At 35.2% G+C, this 12,157-nt stretch overlaps 1 pseudogene; it reads left to right on the top strand.

Annotated features, from left to right (window-relative positions):
- Nucleotides 1-10,747: 10,747 nt before the first annotated feature.
- Nucleotides 10,748-11,942, top strand: LOC100140501 (actin-related protein T2-like; annotated as a pseudogene).
- Nucleotides 11,943-12,157: the final 215 nt, after the last annotated feature.

Raw genomic sequence — 12,157 nt, 5'->3', positions numbered from 1 at the left:
ACTGGAGTAGGTTGCCATGTCCCCGTCCAAGAGATCTTCCTGATCCAGCGATCGAACCCACGTCTCTGATGTCTCCTGCATTGGCAGGCAAGTCCTTTACCTCTAGCACCACCTGCAAAGCCCTTTTAGAGGACAGATTTAAAACACACATATGCACACACACAACCATTGAGAGACTTTCCTGGTCATCCAGTGGCTGGGACTCTGAGCTCCCAGTGCAGGGGTCCCAGGTTCAATCTTTGGTCAGGGAACTGGATCCCACATTCCCCAAGTAAGATACCACATGCCTTAACTGATACCCAGCACAGGCAAATAAATAAATAAAATTAAATAAAAACAACCATTGAGATATAGTTCATATACTGTAAAATTCATCCATTTCAAGTATGCAATTTGATGGATTTCAGTATATTCACGGAGTTGAGTAACCATCAGCCATCACCAAAATAGATTTTAGAACATTGTTACCACCCCAAGAAGAAATCTCACAACCTTTACTCATCAAGCCCAATACCTCATTCTCCCAAACTCTAGGAAAATTCTTATATACTCTTTTTCTATAAAGTTCCATGCTTTGGATATTTCATATAAATAGAATTATACACCATGTGATTTTTTTTGTGACAGGCATTTTACTTAGCTTATTTTGAGGTTCATCCATGTTGTAGCATATATCAGCAATTCATTATTTTATATATACATTGGATATACATATATATAATACTTTAAATATATATAATATATATATTCACTTTGAATATACATATATATAATACTCCATTGTATGGATATACCAGTTTTATCCATTTATCATGTAACAGACATTTGGGTTGTTTCCACCTTTTGGCTATTATGAGTAATGCTGCAGCAGACACTAAATAAATAAGTTTTTGTGTGAATTTCTATTCTCATTTCTCTTGGGTATATACTTTGAAATTGAATGACTGAGTCATATGGAATTTCTGTGTAATTTTTAAAGAAACTTTCATGTATATTTCAAAAGTGGATATATTAATTATATTTCTGCAAGCAATTTCTCTATATCCTTTCTAATATTTATTATCATTCTTTTCATTATTACCATTCTTATAGTATCTGGCAGTATCTTATTTTTTTAGATGAGGTAAAACTGGTGTATAACATTATGTTAGTTTCAGGTATACAACATCATAATTGGATATTCATATATACTAGAAAGTGATCACCACAATAAATCTAGCTACCATTTGCCATCCTAAAATTGACTCTCCTCATCCATTTTGGCAGTCCCCAACTCTCTTCTCCACTAGCAATCACCAGTGTGTTCTCTATATGTATGAGTTATGTTTTATTTGTTAATTTGTTTTGTTGTTCAGATTGCACATATAAGTGAAATTATAAAGTATTTGTATTTATTTATCTGACTTATTCACTCAGCATAATACCCTCAAAGTCCATCCATATTGTTGCATATATTAAGATTTCCTTCTTTCTTTAAGAAAACATTTATTTTTGGCTGTGCTGGGTCTTTGTTGATGTACATTGGCTTTCTTTAGTTGTGGCAAGTGGGACTCCTCTCTAGTTGCAGTGTATGGGCTTCTCCTTGTGGTGGCTCCTCTTGTTTATTTCTTGCTAACAGGCTCTAAGTTGTACAGACTTCAGAAGTTGTGGCATATGGGCTTAGTAGATGTGGCACACGGGCTCCAGAGTGCATGGGCTTCAACAGTTGTGGTGCATGGGTTTTGTTGCCCCATAGCATGTGGATTCTTCCCAGAACAGGGATTATGTCCTCTGCATTGGCAGGTGGATTCCCAACCACTAGACCACCAGGGAAATCCAAGATTTCCTTCTCTTATATAGCTATGTAGTATTCCAATTTATATGTGAATTTGTATATGTATATATACATTTGTATCCACTCATCTTTTGATGGATATTTAGATTTCTTCCATATGATTCCATATGTTAGCTATTGTAAATAATGCTGTAGTGAACATTGAGGTGCATATGTCTTTTTGAATTAGTGGTTTTGTATTTTAAATAAATATGCAGAAGTGAAATAGATCATAGTGTAGACCTATTTTAATTTTTTGAGGAATTTCTGTTCTGTTTCCATAATGGCTGCACCAATTTACATTCCCACCAAGAGTTGTATGAAGGTTTCCTTTTCACATATTTTTATCAAGAGCGGTTACTTTTTGACTTTGATAATAGCTATTCTAACAGGTCTGAGGTGATATCTCATTATGATTTTGATTTTCAGTACCCTAATAATTAGCTTTGTTGAAAATATTTTCATGTGAATGTTGGCCATCTGTATGTCTTATTTGGAAAAGTATCTTAAGAACTGCTGTCCGTTTTTTTTTTTTTTTCTTTTTTTTCCCCTATTGAGTTTTTTGGGTTCTTTATATTTTTCAGATATTAAACTCTTAATGGATATATAATTTGTAAATATTTTCTCCAATTAAGTAGGTTATCTTCTAATTTTATTGGTGACTTCCTTGGTCATGCATAAGCATTTTAGTTAGATGTACCTTCACTTGTTTACTTTTGCTTTTGTTGCCTTTACTTTGGGAGCCAAACTGCAAAATTAAATGCTAAATCAATGTTAAGAAACTCACCACCTATATTTTCTTCAAAGAGTTTTTCAACTTTAAGATTACATTAAAGTCTATAACCTACTCTAGTTAATTTTTGTGTATGGTGTAAGATAGTGGCCTAGTTTCATTCTTTTGTGTGTGGCTGACCAGTATTCTCAACATAATTTGTTGAAGGAAATATCCATTCTCAATGGTATAGTCCTTCATCTTTTGTTGGAAATCGTTGTTGTTTTTCAGTCGCGAAGTTATGCCTGACTCTAAAGCACGCCAGTTTTTACGCCATTACCATACTGTTTTGACTACTATAGCTTTGTATTTTAGTTTAAAATCAGGGATTGTGATACCTATAGCTTAGTTCTTCTTTCTCAAGATTGTTTTGACTATTTGAGACCTTTTTTTAATCCCATACAAATTTCAGATTATTTGTTCTTCTGTGAAAAATGCCATTGGAATTTTGTCATGGATTGCATTAAATCTATAGATTGCTTTGAACACTATGGACATTCCAACAATATTAATTCTTCCAATCCATGAGCATGAGATATATTTTCATTTGTGTCTTCTTTGATTTCTTCCATCATTTTCTTATAGTTTTCAGTGTAGATATTTTTCACCTTTTTGGTTAAATTTATTACTAGTTGTTATATTATTCATTTTGATTTAATTATAAATTAATATTTTCCTTAATTTCCCTTTCTGATAGTTTATTATCAGTGTATAGAAATGAAAGATATTCTGTATATTAATCTTGTGTTCAGCAACTTTACTGAATTTATTTATTGATTCTAACAGATTTTTGGTGGAGATTTTAAGGTTTTTAATATATTATGTCATCTGCAAATAGTGACAGTTTTACTTCTGCCTTTCCAATTTGAATGCCTTTTGTTTCTTTTTCTTATCTAATTTCTATTACTAGGAATTCGAATATCATATTGAGTGTAATTGGTATGAGTGGGTATCTTTGTTTTTTTTCCTGATCTTAGGGGGATAGCTTTAAGCTTTTCTCATTTATTAAATTGTTGATGTATTATGTATTGATTATAGCAAAGACGCATCCTCTAAAAAGCCCTTTGTAAATAAAGCACAAGAGATATCTGAGGTTATACCTATGATATTTTATTTTTTTTATTCTACAACATTGCTGATACTTTTTGGTGGAGTCCTTTGTATTTTCTATGTGCCAGACCACATTATCTGCAAATACTTAAAATTTCACTTCTTTGCTAATCTGGATATTTTTTAGTTTATTTATTTTTTTAATTTTTTAGTTTATTTGCTTGACTAGTATCCCTAGTTCAGTGTACAGTATAATGTTGAGTAAGAAGGGTGAGAATGGATGTCTCATTCTATTCCCAATATGTGGCAAAGAATCAGTCTGTCACTATTAAGTATAATTGTAGCTGTGAATTTTTTCATAGATGCCCTTTATGAGGGTGAGGAGTTCATTTCTATTAGTTGTTTTTGAATGTTTCTATCATGAAGGATGTTGAGTTTTGACAAATTCTTTTTTTGCTGTCTATTGAGATGATTATGTGATTTTTGTCCTTTATTCTATTAATATAATTTACTGTACTGATTAATCTCCTCATTTTGAACCAACTGTGCATCACTTTAATAAATTCCACTTGGTCACAATATATAATTCTATTTATATGTGATTTTATTCAGGATAGCAACATGCAAAATAATGAAGTCATATTTTACTTCACACAATATACAAAAAATAAATAAGTATAAATTAGGACCTAAATTTATGATTTAAAATTGTAAAACACAAGAAAACATATGGGTAAATCTTCATGAAATTATATTTGTCAATATATTCTTAGATATGACTCAAATAGCACTAACAACAAAAGGCAAGATAGATAAATTCTAGTTCATCAAGCATACAAATGCTTGTGATTTAAAAGTTACTATCAAGAAATTGAATAGATAGTGCACAGAATAGGGAAATATTTGAAAATCATGTATCTAATAAAATATTTCTATCTAGCATCTATAAAGAACTGTCACTACTCAATAATTAAAATGTAAAATTATCTTAAAATGGACTAAGAAACTGAATATATACTTCTCCAAAGAAAATATACTAGTGGCCAATAAGCAAACAAAATGTTTCATGTCATTAGTTATCAAGGAAATAGAAATCCCAAAAACAGAGATGCCACATCACGCCTGCTATGATGCCTAGAATTTTAAATGTCAGATACTAATTAGTGTTGGGAAGCATATGAAAAATTTGTGACTCTCCTACACTTCTCTTTGCAATGTAAAATGCCTGATATTTTGAAAAACAGACTCAGAGTTCCTGAAATGATTAAAGACAGTTTTACCATGTGACTCAACTTTTTAATTTCTAGTTATATAACCAAGGGAAATGAAAACATAAGTCTTTATAGCTGAATGGATACAAAAACAAGACCCCTATATATGTTGTCTACAAGAGACCAACCTCAAAACAGGAGACACATACAGACTGAAAGTGAAGGGCTGGAAAAAGATTTTCCATGCAAATAGGGACCAAAAGAAAGCAGGAGTAGCAATACTCATATCAGATAAAATAGACTTTAAAACAAAGGCTGTGAAAAGAGACAAAGAAGGTCACTACATAATGATTAAAGGATCAAGAAGAAGATATAACAATTATAAATATATATGCACCCAACACGGGAGCACCGCAGTATGTAAGACAAATGCTAACAAGTATGAAAGGGGAAATTAACAATAACACAATAATAGTGGGAGACTTTAATACCCCACTCACACCTATGGATAGATCAACTAAACAGAAAATTAACAAGGAAACACAAACTTTAAATGATACAATAGACCAGTTAGACCTAATTGATATCTATAGGACATTTCATCCCAAAACAATGAATTTCACCTTTTTCTCAAGCGCACATGGAACCTTCTCCAGGATAGATCACATCCTGGGCCATAAAGCTAGCCTTGGTAAATTCAAAAAAATTGAAATCATTCCAAGCATCTTTTCTGACCATAATGCAGTAAGATTAGATCTCAATTACAGGAGAAAAACGATTAAAAACTCCAACATCTGGAGGCTGAACAACACGCTGCTGAATAACCAACAAATCACAGAAGAAATCAAAAAAGAAATCAAAATTTGCATAGAAACGAATGAAAATGAAAACACAACAACCCAAAACCTGTGGTACACTGTAAAAGCAGTCCTAAGGGGAAAGTTCATAGCAATACAGGCACACCTCAAGAAACAAGAAAAAAGTCAAATAAATAATCTAACTCTACACCTAAAGCAACTAGAAAAGGAAGAAATGAAGAACCCCAGGGTTAGTAGAAGGAAAGAAATCTTAAAAATTAGAGCAGAAATAAATGCAAAAGAAACAAAAGAGACCATAGCAAAAATCAAGAAAAACAAAAGCTGGTTCTTTGAAAGGATAAATAAAATTGACAAACCATTAGCCAGACTCATCAAGAAACAAAGGGAGAAAAATCAAATCAATAAAATTAGAAATGAAAATGGAGAGATCACAACAGACAACACAGAAATACAAAGGATCATAAGAGACTACTATCAACAATTATATGCCAATAAAATGGACAACGTGGAAGAAATGGACAAATTCTTAGAAAAGTACAACTTTCCAAAACTGGACCAGGAAGAGATAGAAAATCTTAACAGACCCATCACAAGCACGGAAATTGAAACTGTAATCAAAAATCTTCCAGCAAACAAAAGCCCAGGTCCAGATGGCTTCACAGCTGAATTCTACCAAAAATTTAGAGAAGAGCTAACACCTATCCTGCTCAAACACTTCCAGAAAATTGCAGAGGAAGGTAAACTTCCAAACTCATTCTATGAGGCCACCATAGGCCACCTAATACCAAAACCTGACAATGATCCCACAAAAAAAGAAAACTACAGGCCAATATCACTGATGAACATAGATGCAAAAATCCTTAACAAAACTCTAGCAATCAGAATCCAACAACACATCAAAAAGATCATAAACCATGACCAAGTGGGCTTTATCCCAGGGATGCAAGGATTCTTCAATATCCGCAAATCAATCAATGTAATACACCACATTAACAAATTGAAAAGTAAAAAACATATGATTATCTCAATAGATGCAGAGAAAGTCTTTGACAAAATTCAACACCCATTTATGATAAAAACTCTCCAGAAAGCAGGAATAGAAGGAACATACCTCAACATAATAAAAGCTATATATGACAAACCCACAGCAAACATTATCCTCAATGGTGAAAAATTGAAAGCATTTCCGCTAAAGTCAGGAACAAGACAAGGGTGCCCACTTTCACCATTACTATTCAACATAGTTTTGGAAGTTTTGGCCACAGCAATCAGAGCAGAAAAAGAAATAAAAGGAATCCAAATTGGAAAATAAGAAGTAAAACTCTCACTATTTGCATATGAAATGATCCTCTACATAGAAAACCCTAAAGACTCCACCAGAAAATTACTAGAGCTAATCGATGACTATAGTAAAGTTGCAGGATATAAAATCAACACACAGAAATCCCTTGCATTCCTATACACTAATAATGAGAAAACAGAGAGAGAAATTAAGGAAACAATTCCATTCACCATTGCAACACAAAGAATAAAATACTTAGGAATATATCTACCTAAAGAAACTAAAGACCTATATATAGAAAACTATAAAACACTGGTGAAAGAAATCAAAGAGGACACTAATGGAGAAATATACCATGTTCATGGATTGGAAGAATCAATATAGTGAAAATGAGTATACTACCCAAAGCAATTTATAGATTCAATGCAATCCCTATCAAGCTACCAACAGTATTCTTCACAGAGCTAGAACAAATAATTTCACAATTTGTATGGAAATACAAAAAACCTCGAATAGCCAAAGTGATCTTGAGAAAGAAGAATGGAACTGGAGGAATCAACCTACCTGACTTCAGGCTCTACTACAAAGCCACAGTCATCAAGACAGTATGGTACTGGCACAAAGACAGAAATATAGATCAATGGAACAAAATAGAAAGCCCAGAGATAAATCCACGCACATATGGACACCTTATCTTTGACAAAGGAGGCAAGAATATACAATGGATTAAAGACAATCTCTTTAACAAGTGGTGCTGGGAAAACTGGTCAACCACTTGTAAAAGAATGAAACTAGAACACTTTCTAACACCATACACAAAAATAAACTCAAAATGGATTAAAGATCTAAACGTAAGACCAGAAACTATAAAACTCCTAGAGGAGAACATAGGCAAAACACTCTCTGACATACATCACAGAAGGATCCTCTATGACCCACCTCCCAGAATAGCGGAAATAAAAGCAAAAATAAACAAATGGGACCTAATTAACCTTAAAAGCTTCTGCACATCAAAGGAAACTATCAGCAAGGTGAAAAGACAGCCTTCAGAATGGGAGAAAATAATAGCAAATGAAGCAACTGACAAACAACTAATCTCAAAAATATAGAAGCAACTCCTACAGCTCAACTCCAGAAAAATAAATGACCCAATCAAAAAATGGGCCAAAGAACTAAATAGACATTTCTCCAAAGAAGACATACAGATGGCTAACAAACACATGAAAAGATGCTCAACATCACTCATTATCAGAGAAATGCAAATCAAAACCACTATGAGGTACCATTTCACACCAGTCAGAATGGCTGCTATCCAAAAGTCTACAAATAATAAATGTTGGAGTGGGTGTGGAGAAAAGGGAACCCTCTTACACTGTTGTGGGAATGCAAACTAGTACAGCCACTATGGAGAACAGTGTGGAGATTCCTTAAAAAACTGGAAATAAAACTGCCTTATGATCCAGCAATCTCACTGCTGGGCATACACACTGAGGAAACCAGAAGGGAAAGAGACACGTGTACCCCAATGTTCATTGCAGCACTGTTTATAATAGCCAGGACATGGAAGCAACCTAGATGTCCATCAGCAGATGAATGGAAAAGAAAGCTGTGGTACATATACACAATGGAGTATTACTCAGCCATTAAAAAGAATTCATTTGAATCAGTTCTAATGAGGTGGATGAAACTGGAACCTATTATACAGAGTGAAGTAAGCCAGAAGGAAAAACACCAATACAGTATACTAACGCATATATATGGAATTTAGAAAGATGATAACAATAACCCTGTGTACGAGACAGCAAAAGAGACACTGATGTATGGAACAATATTATGGACTCTGTGGGAGAGGGAGAGGGTGGGAAGATTTGGGAGAATGGCATTGAAACATGTAAAATATCATGTATGAAACGAGAAACCAGTCCAGGTTCAATGCACGATACTGGATGCTTGGGGCTAGTGCACGGGGACGACCCAGAGGGATGGTATGGGGAGGGAGGAGGGAGGAGGGTTCAGGATGGGGAGCACATGTATACCTGTGATGGATTCATTTTGATATTTGGCAAAACTAATACAATTATGTAAAGTTTAAAAATAAAATAAAATTTAAAAAAATTAAAAATAAATAAATAAAGAAAATTTAATAAAAGCAGCATTGGAAAAACTAAAAAAAAAAAAAAAGAAAGAAAGAAAACATAAGTCTTTGTAGAAACATGGCCAAGATTGTTTCTAGTAGAATATTAATTATAAGGTGTGAAAAATCCAAATGTCTATCAACTAACAAATGGATAAACAAAATGCGCTATATCCAAACAATGGGTGAACCTTGAAAACAATATGTAAAATAAAAGACACCAAGCACAAAAGGCTGCAAGTTTATGTTTCCATTTATAAGAAATGTGCAAAAGTGGTAAATCTATAAAGACAGAAAATGTATTAGTAGTTGCTTACGCCTTAGGGGGAATGGTTTGAACACAGGGTGTTGGCCAAGGGTATAACATTCTTTCTGAGGTGATGAGAAAAGTCTAAATTTTTATCTGTGATGTTTGTACATACCAGCAAATATACTAAACACTGTGGTATATATTTTCTTCTTTTTTTATTATTTTTTTTAAATTTTATTTTATTTTTAAACTTTACATAATTTCTTCTATTTTATTTTTCATTTATTTTATTGGAGTATAGTTGCTTTAAATTGCTGTGTTAATTTCTGCTGTACAGCAAAGTGAATCATCTATTTGTATGCATATATTCCTTCTTTTTTGGATTTCCTTTCCATTTATATCATGACAGAACATTGGTAGAGTTCTCTACGCTATGTAGTAGGTTCTCATTAATTATCTGTTTCATACATAGTAGTGTGTATACGTCAGTCCCAATCTCCTGATTCATCTCATCGCTCCTTTCCCCTCTGGTATCCGTGTTTTCAGTGGGCGAATTATACAGGATGTGAAATTTATTTCAATAAATAAGTTTTTTTAATATATAAATTTATTTATTTTAATTGGAGGTTAATTACTTTACAATATTGTATTGGTTTTGCCATACATCAACATGATCTGCCACAGGTATACATGTGTTCCCCATCCTAAACCCCCCATCCCACCTCCCTCCCCATACTGTCCCTCTTGCTTGGGGCTGGTGCACTGAGATGACCCAGAATAAATAAGTTTTAAAAATAATTGTAAGGATGGAGAAAAGGACAAATGTACTCTGAACCTATTGGAACTGAGTTGCAGGCATCCCCACTGAGATATAGACCTGTATCTGGTGCTTAGTTTCTCCTCTGCCCAAGGGAAAGGCCTTTTAATCATTTCAGAAACAGTGACTAAATGGAGCAGAGAAATCAGTTCTCTTGACCAAGTCCATGGCTTGGTAGTTTCACTTGGTACTAAAGCCAGGTATCTATTTCATGTTCACAGACTTATCAAAGCTGTTCATAGATACAATTTGCCTTCTTCTGCTTCATGCTTTACCAAGCAGGGAAGTTTTGTGGCTCAGAGACCCCAGGCTTAAATACCCTGTGATGTTCTCTGAGGACAACTGTTGCATTGGCTAGGTTATTACACAATGGGTAATTATCACTGAGATCACCTCAGCAAGCCCTAGGATGTCTGAAAGGAGACAAGATTCATGGGTTGAGGACTCTGTGCACTGGCAACAGCCTTCTAGCTCCACCTGGGTGATAACTTGAGAACTTGGGAATCCTGTGGCTGTTTAAATTCCAAGCAGTGCCTATTGTCTCACAAAATGGCTAAGTGTTCTTTATTTTGTTGAGGTTTGAAAGAGCATGCTGTTGACATGTTCAAATCATATATATTAGATATTCCAGCCTATAATTTTTGACAATGGATCTGGACTCTCCAAAGTAGGCCAGTCTGGAGAGACTGGATGCCATTATTTCCTCATCTCTCTGGTAGGGCATCCGAAATTTAAAATATCTTTGACAAGAGATAATCAGAAAAAGTACTTTGTAGGGGAAGAAGGCTTGTGGAAGTATGAAACCTTGCATTTGTACTACCCTAGAAAGTTATGACCAACCTAGATAGCATATTAAAAAGCAGAGACATTACTTCTCCAACAGAGGCCCAGCTACTTAAAGCTATGGTTTTTCCAGTAGTCATGTATGGATGAGAGATTTGGACTGTGAAGAAAGCTCAGCGCCAAAGAATTGATGCTTTTGAACTGTGGCATTGGAGAAGACTCTTGAGAGTCCCTTGGACTGCAAGAAGATCCAACCAGTCCATCCTAAAGGAGATCAGTCCTGGGTGTTCATTGGAGGGACTGATGTTGAAGGTGAAACTCCAATACTTTGGCCACCTCATGCGAAGAGTTGACTCATTGGAAAAGACCCTGATGCTGGGAGGGATTGGGGGCAGGAGGAGAAGGGGAAGACAGAGGATGAGATGTCTAGATGGCATCACCGACTCGATGGACATGAGTTTGAGTGGACTCCAGGACTCGGTGATGGACAGGGAGGCCTGGTGTGCTACAATTCATGGGGTCACAAAGAGTCGGACACGACTCAGTAACTGAACTGAACTGATTGAACTTGAACTGGTAAGAGGATGAAATGACATGGAGAAACCCTGGAAATAACGTTTTGAGTGGGAACTGGGAGTAAAACCCTTTCAATGACTGTGCTCATGACTGAGCCCTCCTCGAATCCAAGGGAGACTCAAGAGAAGACAACAGAAGTGAAATTTGAGATCTTCAATGTGCCTGCTTTCTGCCTGTCCAAACACACGGTTGTAGCACTCTATGCCTCTGCCTCTGTCACAGGCCTAGTGTTGGACAGTGGGGATGGGATCATTTGCACTGTCCCCATCTTTGAGGGTTATTCCCTGCCTCATGCTGTCACGAAGCTCTACATAGGAGGGAAGGACATCACAGAGCACCTCACCAGACTCCTTACTTGTTCATTGTTGTTGTTCAGTCACTAAGTCATGTCCTGCTCTTTGTGATTCCATGAACTGCAGCACGCCAGGCTGCCCTGTCCTTCACTATCTCCTGGAGTTTGCTCAAACTCATATCCATTGAGTCAGCAATGCCATCTGACTATCTTATCCTCTGTTGTCCCCTTCTCCTCTTGCCCTCAAACCTTACCAGCATCAGAATCTTTTCCAATGACTTGGCGCTTTGAGTCAGGTGTCCAAAGTATTGGAGCTTCAGCTTTAGCATCAGTCCTTCCAGAGAATATTCAGGGTTGAT

Source organism: Bos taurus, chromosome X (genome assembly GCF_002263795.3).
Source record: "Bos taurus isolate L1 Dominette 01449 registration number 42190680 breed Hereford chromosome X, ARS-UCD2.0, whole genome shotgun sequence".
In the NCBI taxonomy this organism is placed as follows: Eukaryota; Metazoa; Chordata; class Mammalia; order Artiodactyla; family Bovidae; genus Bos; species Bos taurus.
Note: the sequence above shows the minus strand (reverse complement) of the source record. Positions and strands in the feature narration are given on the sequence as shown.